Genomic DNA, 9581 nt, shown 5'->3' on the forward strand with positions numbered 1-9581 from the left:
TCCTGGAGCCACTTAACACCCATCTTTTATGCCAAAAGGAGCACTCCAAAGATAGTTCCCTAAGATAAATGGCCCGGGCTTCATGGAGACGAAGTTTCGCTTCCTCGCTGTGGCGGAGGTCATACTCCAGTTCCCTTTTTTTAAACTCACGCTCAGCCGTCTTCACATTAGAAACCATATTACCAAAAATCTCTCTATTCCAGCTTCTCAACTGTCCAGTTAATGTAGTTCAAGGTGCTAATTATAATATAATTATCCCTCCAATAATGCTAACTACTACACAGTTAGTCCATTCAATGACCACAATAACACCCATTTCATCAATGCTACTATCATTTTAGGAACTAGTCCTATCAAAAGTAACCTTACACATGAGTTCAACAATATAATATTCATCATTCTCATTCAACAATAGTTTTTCATTTATAATACATCAATAACATACATATGCTCATGCCATTTCAATATACAAAAACTTTTAAAGTCACAAGAGGTTAACAAGTGTATTTTCAAAGGATACAAAGTACAAGCACCACTTCTCTACACTGAACAAGCTAACATCCAACTCAATCTCGATCCATCCCAAAAGAACTCACCTAAATATATAATATACTTAATTATATCTTAAAGACTCTTATTCATACTTAATTGTCATAAAAAGGACCCCAAATGCCAACCCCAAGTAATAACCTATACTAAAAATCATCCTCTCACTCTAGTGGAACACAAGGGTCAATATTGAAGGTTCATCAATTATTGTAGGTATAGAATTAGTGTAAGATCATTATATGTGCTTAAAGTTCTATGAGTCTAGTTCCAATGTAACAAATGGCACCCAATTCTGAATCTTTGACATCAAGATATGACCAAAAAATAGAAGTGTGATAGTATAGAGAGCCAAATTTGGCCCAAGCATCCGAGAGGAATTTGGCGATGGATTCGTGTCGAATTCGAGGCAGAAATGAGTGCCAATTTCGGTTCTCAAGTTCCATTTCCACCTAAATCATCTCCAAACTTCTATAACCATCAAAATCATATGCGTAAATTTATGGATGAACTTTCTATGATTGTTTGTGATGTTTATTTGGTTGTTTGATACTATTATTTTTGGTAAGTTATTTAACACTTTTGTGCCTTTAATCATGATTAACTTCGTACCATTAATTGTGATAATTTCAAGGTGTTAGATTTGTAATGAGAGATACGATTTAACACTGGTTCAAAGAAGTGCTAAACCTGGGAAGTACACTCACAAGAATCGAGCTGCACATTTGTGACTTTGATAGCTTGTTCCATGTAATTTCATAGAAGAAATGAGGTTGTAGTTAGTTTTATAACCATGAGAGTAGGTATAAATTAGCTACAAATATAATTGATTCACTACGAGAGTGAGTTTCACATGCATTAGGAAATTACACCAGAACTAGCGAAGATAACAACATTCAATTAATTGGTAATTTCACTTACAAGAGTCGTGAGGAATTCCATAAGCCTAGAGACTTTCTATTGTCATTTTTTGTTACTTTTATTTTATGTTTGTAGTGTAAATTAATTTTCTTGTATTTGTTATAGTCTAAATAATAAACGAGCTCAAAAACCATTGGTAATTTACAATCTTCCCTATGGGATCCACTTCTAATATTCCTATACTTAATAAACGATCTATATACTTGCAAAAAATGGAATATTTAGGTTATTAAAATTTGATGCATGTTAGAATCTCATCAAGTATTTGGCACCATTGTTAGGAATATTTGGTTCAATATCAGTACAAAGAACAACTTTATTAGTTTAGATATTTTTACTTGTTTTTCATGTATTTGTTGTGTCAAGTGTCTTGTTTGTTGTGTTTAGTGTTTTGTTGAATCTTTTGTTTTGTAGTTAATGTCTTGTTTTTGTTTTTGTCCTTTAAACTATTCTTCTTGAGTAATCTTCCTTTGACATTGCTAGAAAGCATTTTTAGGTTATAAGGAGAATAATAAACAAAAGTGGATAAAAGTTTGAGAGAAGGAAGTTCGGCAGTGGACTACAATTCTCAAAACTATAACTATGGAGATTACCAAAGGTTGTTCGAAGGTATGTCATTTGAAGATGGTTTGAGGTTAAAGATTAAACTTGATTTTGTAATATTAAAAGTTCAATTGGACACCATTATGGATATATTTGAACAAAAGAGGAATGTTAATATTTTTAATTCTAATAATGTGATTAGTGACTTGTGTGGAGGTTATCATGTTACTCATACATGTATGCAAACACAAAATGTGCATCATTATGATGAATTTGGGCATTGCAATCATTGTTTTGATCAAAATGATCCTAATTGGGATATTTTTATGCTTATGGTTGGGATGATCAACGTGCATATAATGATTCTCTATATTTTTATGATTATCAACCCCAATGTGTACAAAATAAATCAAAGCCATCTTAGAAGTTAGCCATTGATAAGTTAGCCAATACACATTTGTTTTGGGAGTTGGCCATAGAAGAGCAGAAGAGTGAATGGGAGATTGCTATACAAAAATTTGCTAATTAAGTAAATTTTGATACAGAAAGGCTAGCTAATGTGATATCCAATTGTTTTGATAGGACTAAGGAAAGTATAGATGAATTAGCTTCTCACTTTGGTAGAATTCAAGATCAATTGTATATTTTGTGTGAAGTTATTTCTTCTAATGATATGCAAGTTGACCCTATTGTGAATGGTGGGAATGTCTGATGTGAAAGTGGATTGTATTTTAATCAAAATGATGAACCTAATTGGTATTTCAATAAGGAAATATCCATTTGACATGATTGTGCCTTTAGAACTAACTTTGAATTTCAAGAGATGAGTTTCAATGATATATATTTAACCTCTTTTGAGGAGTGTCATGAAGGTGAAGGTTCTAAAGATGTTATCACCCAAGATGGTTATGTGGACGTTCCTTCGAAGAATTCTCAAGTGGTGTTACTACAAGGTAATATTTATGAAACACATGAGATAGGTAAGTCTCTTCCATTTCACACATCATTTGAATATGTGGCTTTTGCTATCAAGTTAACTTTTATTGATCTACCATGATTTAAAATGATGGATTATTCATTAACAAAGCCTTCTTAAAAAATGAAGTGAAGTAGTCAAGCTAATGACTACTCCCTCCATCCCATTGTTAATGTTATGTTTCACCTTTTTCATTGTCTCAAAATTAGAATCATGCTACAGTATTTTCCTTCTAACATACCGCTCTTACCCTCAAAGTGCATGTGTTAAAAAGTCCAAAGAAATTTTGTAGGACCCACCATTTATTATCCACTTGGAGAAGCTTGAGGAGTGTGTGAGACTAACTCCGTGACGACCCCACCTCTCCCTAGGGCGTACTCAAGAGTTTGGCGGATCGCCTGCCCAACTCTCGCCAGAACTCACTCACTCACTTCAATCAACTCTTAAGATTAACCAATCAAGCCTCTAAAATAACATTTAAGTTCTACAATTCAACCAAAATTCAAACTTATTTACAACCCAAAAGCTAAATGTATGATACAACATCAAATGTCAAAATACATTCTATCTACCAAAAGACTAGGTACAAGAGGGTTATACACTTTCGTTCACACTTAATTGCTCTAGACCTCCATTCCTGTAAGGAAAACAAAAACTAAAGAAATGAGCTAAAAGCTCAGTCAGGTTCCCAAACAAGCAATCAAGTAGAGAAACCATAAAAGTATGGTATTTAACAGTTTGAACACTTTGCACAATAATAAACAGTCATTCAAGAAATAGACATTCGTTCATTGGAAGGATACGTGCTCACTTGGAGCCATTCATTCATTCAGTCTTCGATCATTTCCCTTATTCCTCCAATATTTAAAAACATTTAATAATGAAAACTTCTTCAGTGTTCATTTCATTCAGTCAGACATTTCATTCATTGCATTTCATTCACTGGCCAGTTCTCCACCAGATTTCGTGGTAATACTCGAGTATACCAAAACACAATCCCAGGGCCACCAGACGCCCGATCGAGTCCGCTTCTAGCTCGAGTCGACTGGCAATGAAGGGCAAGGGTCCAGTTCAGCCAAAGGCTTACATTCATGCACAAGTAATGTTCAATCACTTGATCATTGAAAATTCACATTCACTTAGGTCGAGTGCGATAAAGTACACACTCGCCCATTGAAAATCCATTTAACAGTCATTGGAAAGCATTTAACATTCAAACAATCACTCACAGATATTCACATAGTCACTTATTGCACAAACATGCAAGGAACACTCATCACGGTACAAGTTCAAATGTTCGCCTCATATGCACTTCTAACCTCACCTCCACGTCCTAAAATCACATTTATAAAGTGCCATGAGATCCACTATGCCAAGTCATATTATTCAAAAAGAAAAATCAATCTCAAAATGGTTCAACAACTCCAACTTGAAGTTGGGAGTGAAAGTAAGGACAGTTTTAAGAAAATAGAATTTTTCCCAGTTTTGCGCGACGCAACTTGAAAAATCATATCTCAAGCTTCTTAAGTCCAAAATTTATAAAATTTATACCTTTGGAAAATAGATTCAAATGTTTACAATTTCTCAGAAGGCACCTTTGCACGATTCTGTCTACAAGTCAGCCAAAATCCAATCTCAAGCGGCTGCTTTATCCAGTAGAAAGACAGAACAGGAATGGAAATTCAGTCAAATTTGGAAAATCACAGATATTCATAGAAATTAAGACAAATTCTAAAATTTTCTTGGTTAAAAAAGTTATGAGTCTGGTTTCAAATCCAATAAACAGAACTCAATTTGGAGTTTTTTACACTATGATATAACAGATTTCCCAAAACTGCTCAAGGTCTCCTGCGGAAAATTTTCAGCAGCACTTCCCCTTATTTTCCCTAATTTCTCGCCATTTTCAAGGCTACAATCTCATAGTATAACAGCCCCAAATCAAGCTCACAATTTATAGGAGACAATTGGTATATATTCTAGATAGCAAAGACTAACCAAATTCAACATATACTTGATATATAAACAAATATACCCAAGCTGGAATTTTGAAACCCTAAGCTGGAAAATTCTACCAACTTCACAAATTCATGATATCTTCCATAAAACTTCCATATTCAAGTCATCTATCCAATAAAATGCAACATAAGAAAGGTAAGGAGAGTTTCTTAGCTTAATACCTTCAAACCTCAAGGAAAAATACAAAACTAAGGCTGCCTATGCAAAATCACTTCACCTCAAGCTTCCTTGTCACCTTGTTGCACCTTTGTTCGGATTAGATTTGTGGTTCTTGTTGATTTCTTACTAAATCAAGGAAAGATCAAGATGATTTGTGAAGCTTTCTCCTCTCTTTTTTCTCTCTAAGGGTCACCCAAAAAAGGAAGAAAATGAATAGGTTTTGAGGAGAATTTACAAGATAAAGACTAGAATGGTCTTTGGTCAGAGTTGGCTTGATGGCTAACACTTGTCGCTCTACCATTTTTCCTCTTATTTTTGTTCTTTTTCCTCTCTTCTTTGGTCAATAATTTCGGCCAACCATAGGGAAAAATTAGGGAAAGAAAAATAAGAAGATTAGGGGCAAGAAAGTCTTGGTCAAGTGGTGTGTTCGATCGGTAACAAACGACGCACGTCGGTTCAAACCTATTTTCTTAACTCTCTTATACTTTTATTTTAACTTATGATTCACTAACTTACTCTTAGTACTTTTTAACCGCATACTTCCTCTTACTAAATAGCCGCTCTTATCAACCAAATTTAGTGTACACACCTCACCAATCAATCACACTACCAAAATGCACCAAAACCCTAATTTACTCTAACTTTTAAAGTAAAAGTAAAACTCTTGACTCAACTAATGAAATCACCATGAAATTTAGGGTTAGAAAATAGTTAAATAATCAAGTAAAGAAATATAGAAAGAAATATAAATTAATGTTTCAAAAATGGGAGGAAATTCTAAAGGAATTTTCGGGTCCTCACATTCTCTCCCCCTTAAGAAAATTGCATCCTCGAAATTTTTTACCTTCCATTGTCTCAGATGACTCCGAAGTTTGTTGCTTGTCTACGGCATAGACCCTTGCTGGTACTTTTGATCGGTTCCCTCTTTTATTAGCTTTTTTAGGTTTGGTTCTATCCACTTGTTGAGCACTATTCTTTCGTGGCTGCATTTTCGGGCAGTTGCTAATTTGATGGTCGCTACCGCCACAAACTAAGAACTTTCGCCCCTTCCTCCAACAATCATCCTCAGTGTGATTTGTCTTCCCACAGTATCCACAGGTCAAACGAGAAGCCACCTTTTGGCCTTCTCCAGGAATTCCCTCTTGTTGCCTTTTTTCCACTTCACTTCCCCTTGTAGAACCTTCTTCTAGCGTTCCTAGTGTCCATGGTGGGTAGTGCGGAAAGTCCGCTTTTCTTACTTTGGAGGGTATTACATTTTCCTTAAGTTCCTCAGGTGTACTAGTAGGTGTACTCCTTTTTGCGTGCGTGAAAAGTTTTTACCTGTGCCTTTGCATTCTCAATCTTTTGGGCTTTCTCAAGATATTCAATAAAAGTATTAACTTGAGCAGCTGCCAAAGCTTCTTGGATCTCCAGATTCAACCCCTGTATATACCGTCTCACATTCCCCTGCTCCGTAACCACTAGTTCAAGAGTAAACTTAGACAATTTAGTGAATTGGGTTTCATATTCGGCTACGCTTAAGGTTCCCTAACGTAACCTAATAAAATCATCCTCTCTCTTCTCTTGGACCAGAGGTGGGAAGCATTTCTCATTAAACTCTCTCATAAAGTTTACCCAAATCCATGCCGTATGTTCTCTCTCCCATTTTGCCCTAATAACATTCCACCACGCTCGAGCAGGTCCCTCAAACTAAAAGACAGCAAATGCCACTTGTCTTTCTTCCGTATAATTCAAGGCTGTAAAAATATTAACCATAGCCTCTAACCAATGCTCAGCCATCTCTGGATCAGGCCCTCCAAGGAATTTAGGAGGAACAAACTTTTGAAAACGCTCTAGAGCCCTGTCCTCTCCATTTTCAGGGTTCCTAGGCTGATTCACTGGAGCTCGACCTTGTTGCTCTACCAATTGCGCTAAGATATTAGCCATTTATTATATTGCTGTTGCTACTTGATCCCCTATTTCGGCCCTTGGTTCTTGTTGCTACTCTGCCGCCACGTCTCTTGTTTCTCTTGGTACTTGTACTTGCCTATCACCCCGTCCACGGCTAGCCCCACGTCCCCGACTACCCTCTCGTCCTTGACTTCATCTACTCTCCATACCCTTCTCTCTCTTTTTTTGTTCAAAAGGTTATGTAGCACATAAACAAAATCAATCGACTATAGCAGCAAAAGAAAGACATTTTTAAATCACACAGTCAAAGATATGAAAATGCACTTAGTACATTTATGGCATTCCAAGTTCATTCATCAAGTTACAAAGATACTTTATATATTAACTTGATCAAAACCGAGTGCGTAAAACAAAGCAGATACTATACATATGAACATTGAAACGTCACTAGCAGCATACACGCAGTGGTAGAACAAGAAATGGCTTGTCATCCCAGTTACCTACACCTACGTTCTGCATTCTCGAATCTCTAACCTAGGTCATTATCGAGCCAACTAATTCTACTTCTCCCTCAGCTGCAAGTTGCCCTACCTTAGGCTCAAAATTAAATTCATTAGGGCCTGCATACCCTTGACCTCCCTTGGCTACGTTCACTTGTACTACCTCAATCACAAGCATTTCAAATTAGTCAAAGTACAAACCACTTCAATTGCAGGTACAAATTCAAATACATCATTAGTAATGCCAATCCAGGGTGATAACCTACTCTTTCAATCCAAAAACAATTCATATAAGCATGGCCTAATCGCAGCTTCCACACTTACCTCAATTTCATTCGTAACCATCATAAAAGTATCAACTCTTTAGTACTCGGGTACATGAATTCGAAAATAGGATAATTCACAAGTCGAGCTGGCCGGTCCCACGAGTAAATCACCCACATTAGAGATTCCTACGTGGCGTACAAATTTATCTTCCCCAAGTATCAAGGAAAATGGTTTATACCTATAACATTCATGATTCACATGTGAGGACCCGTAATTTGTCTTAATTTTATATTATTTTATTTTATTTTCTCGTGTGCATTTTCCCTCAATATACTCAATTATTTTGATTTTTCCAGAGATTTTATAAGTGAGGAGAGTTTGCAAAATGTTTTCCTAGTTTAAGTTAGTTCGTGACAAGTTTGAAGTGCAGTGTAGACGTGGGACCCGCTAGTACGGTAAGTGCGATATATTTTTGACCACTAGTTGGAATTTTATATTAAGTGGTATTAATTTTCCAAGGTGCTAGGAGATAATTAGAGGTTACTTAGATGTATTAGCCATGGAGGGACAAAGGGATAGGTTTGAACTTAAAAGGGTGCTAGGTGTTGCAATATGGTTGGATGTTGGACTTTGACCATTTTACTTTACCATTACCAAATATCAAAATTGACTCAAAAATCATCATCATTTGCTCCTTCTTGGCCATGAGTCTTGAGAGGAAAAGAAAGCAAAACCTTCAACTTATTTCGTCCAAATCTTGCTCAAATCTTGTGATCCAACCGCTAGAATTTCAAATTTCTCCATAAAAACCCTTTGCTAAGTAAGATTAGGGAAGGTGGTGGAGTGGTTTTGGAAGAGGAGGTGCTAAATTGCTTCTTTTCTTGAGTTTACAAGGTGAGTTGCTAAGAACTTCTTCCTTTAGTCTTGATAATGTTAAATTAGTGGCTTTAGTGGTTGAACATGTTGATTTATGGTGTGTTTATGGTTGGAAGTAAAGTTTTGATGGATTTTGATTTATTATTGCTATTTTTCTGTTTTATATGATAATCATGGTTTAGTCATGGATTGAAGGCTTGTTATAGTGTAAAATGGAGATAGTATATGTTGGATATGATTGGTTGCGGAAAATTTCTGGTTGGTGCTGAAATTCCAGTTTAGGGATTGTAATTAACCCTGTTCTGCCTGGTACTGTTTGACCTAGATAGAGGCCGAATTGGCCTTAGCATAAAACATGAAAGTTGTATAGAATGATGTTTTATAGTTACCTACAAAATTTCAGCTCAATCAGAGTACTGTAGCATGTGAAATGACTGAAATACCCTTGACTGCCACAACCCCTGATTCGCCGACAGTTTTCTGTTTTCGTAGAGATTCTGATTTTTTACCATGAAAATGCATTATTTGGTTCAAATTTGAGAACCTTTGTTCTATTTAGGCTTGTATTATTTTGAGATTTGAATATATGTACGTATACGTGCTAGGCTTGGGAAAATGTTATTTCGTTTATTATTGAGGTTGTACCCTGTGTTATGGGATGTATTTGATTCGAGGACTGTAGTGAGCGAGTGAGTCCTGGCGAGAGATGGGCAGGCGGTCCACTAAATCCTTTGATTCGCCGTAGGGGAGAGTGGGGCTGTCACATCACAGCTTACGCTCAAGAAGAGCATCTAATCCTTTACGCTTTTCAAGTAATTGGGACCATAACACCACTTGCCCCAAGCTCACCCCGCACAGAGACCATGCGACGTAGCTTTGATACCACT

This window comes from Coffea eugenioides, chromosome 7, assembly GCF_003713205.1.
Source record: "Coffea eugenioides isolate CCC68of chromosome 7, Ceug_1.0, whole genome shotgun sequence".
In the NCBI taxonomy this organism is placed as follows: domain Eukaryota; kingdom Viridiplantae; phylum Streptophyta; class Magnoliopsida; order Gentianales; family Rubiaceae; genus Coffea; species Coffea eugenioides.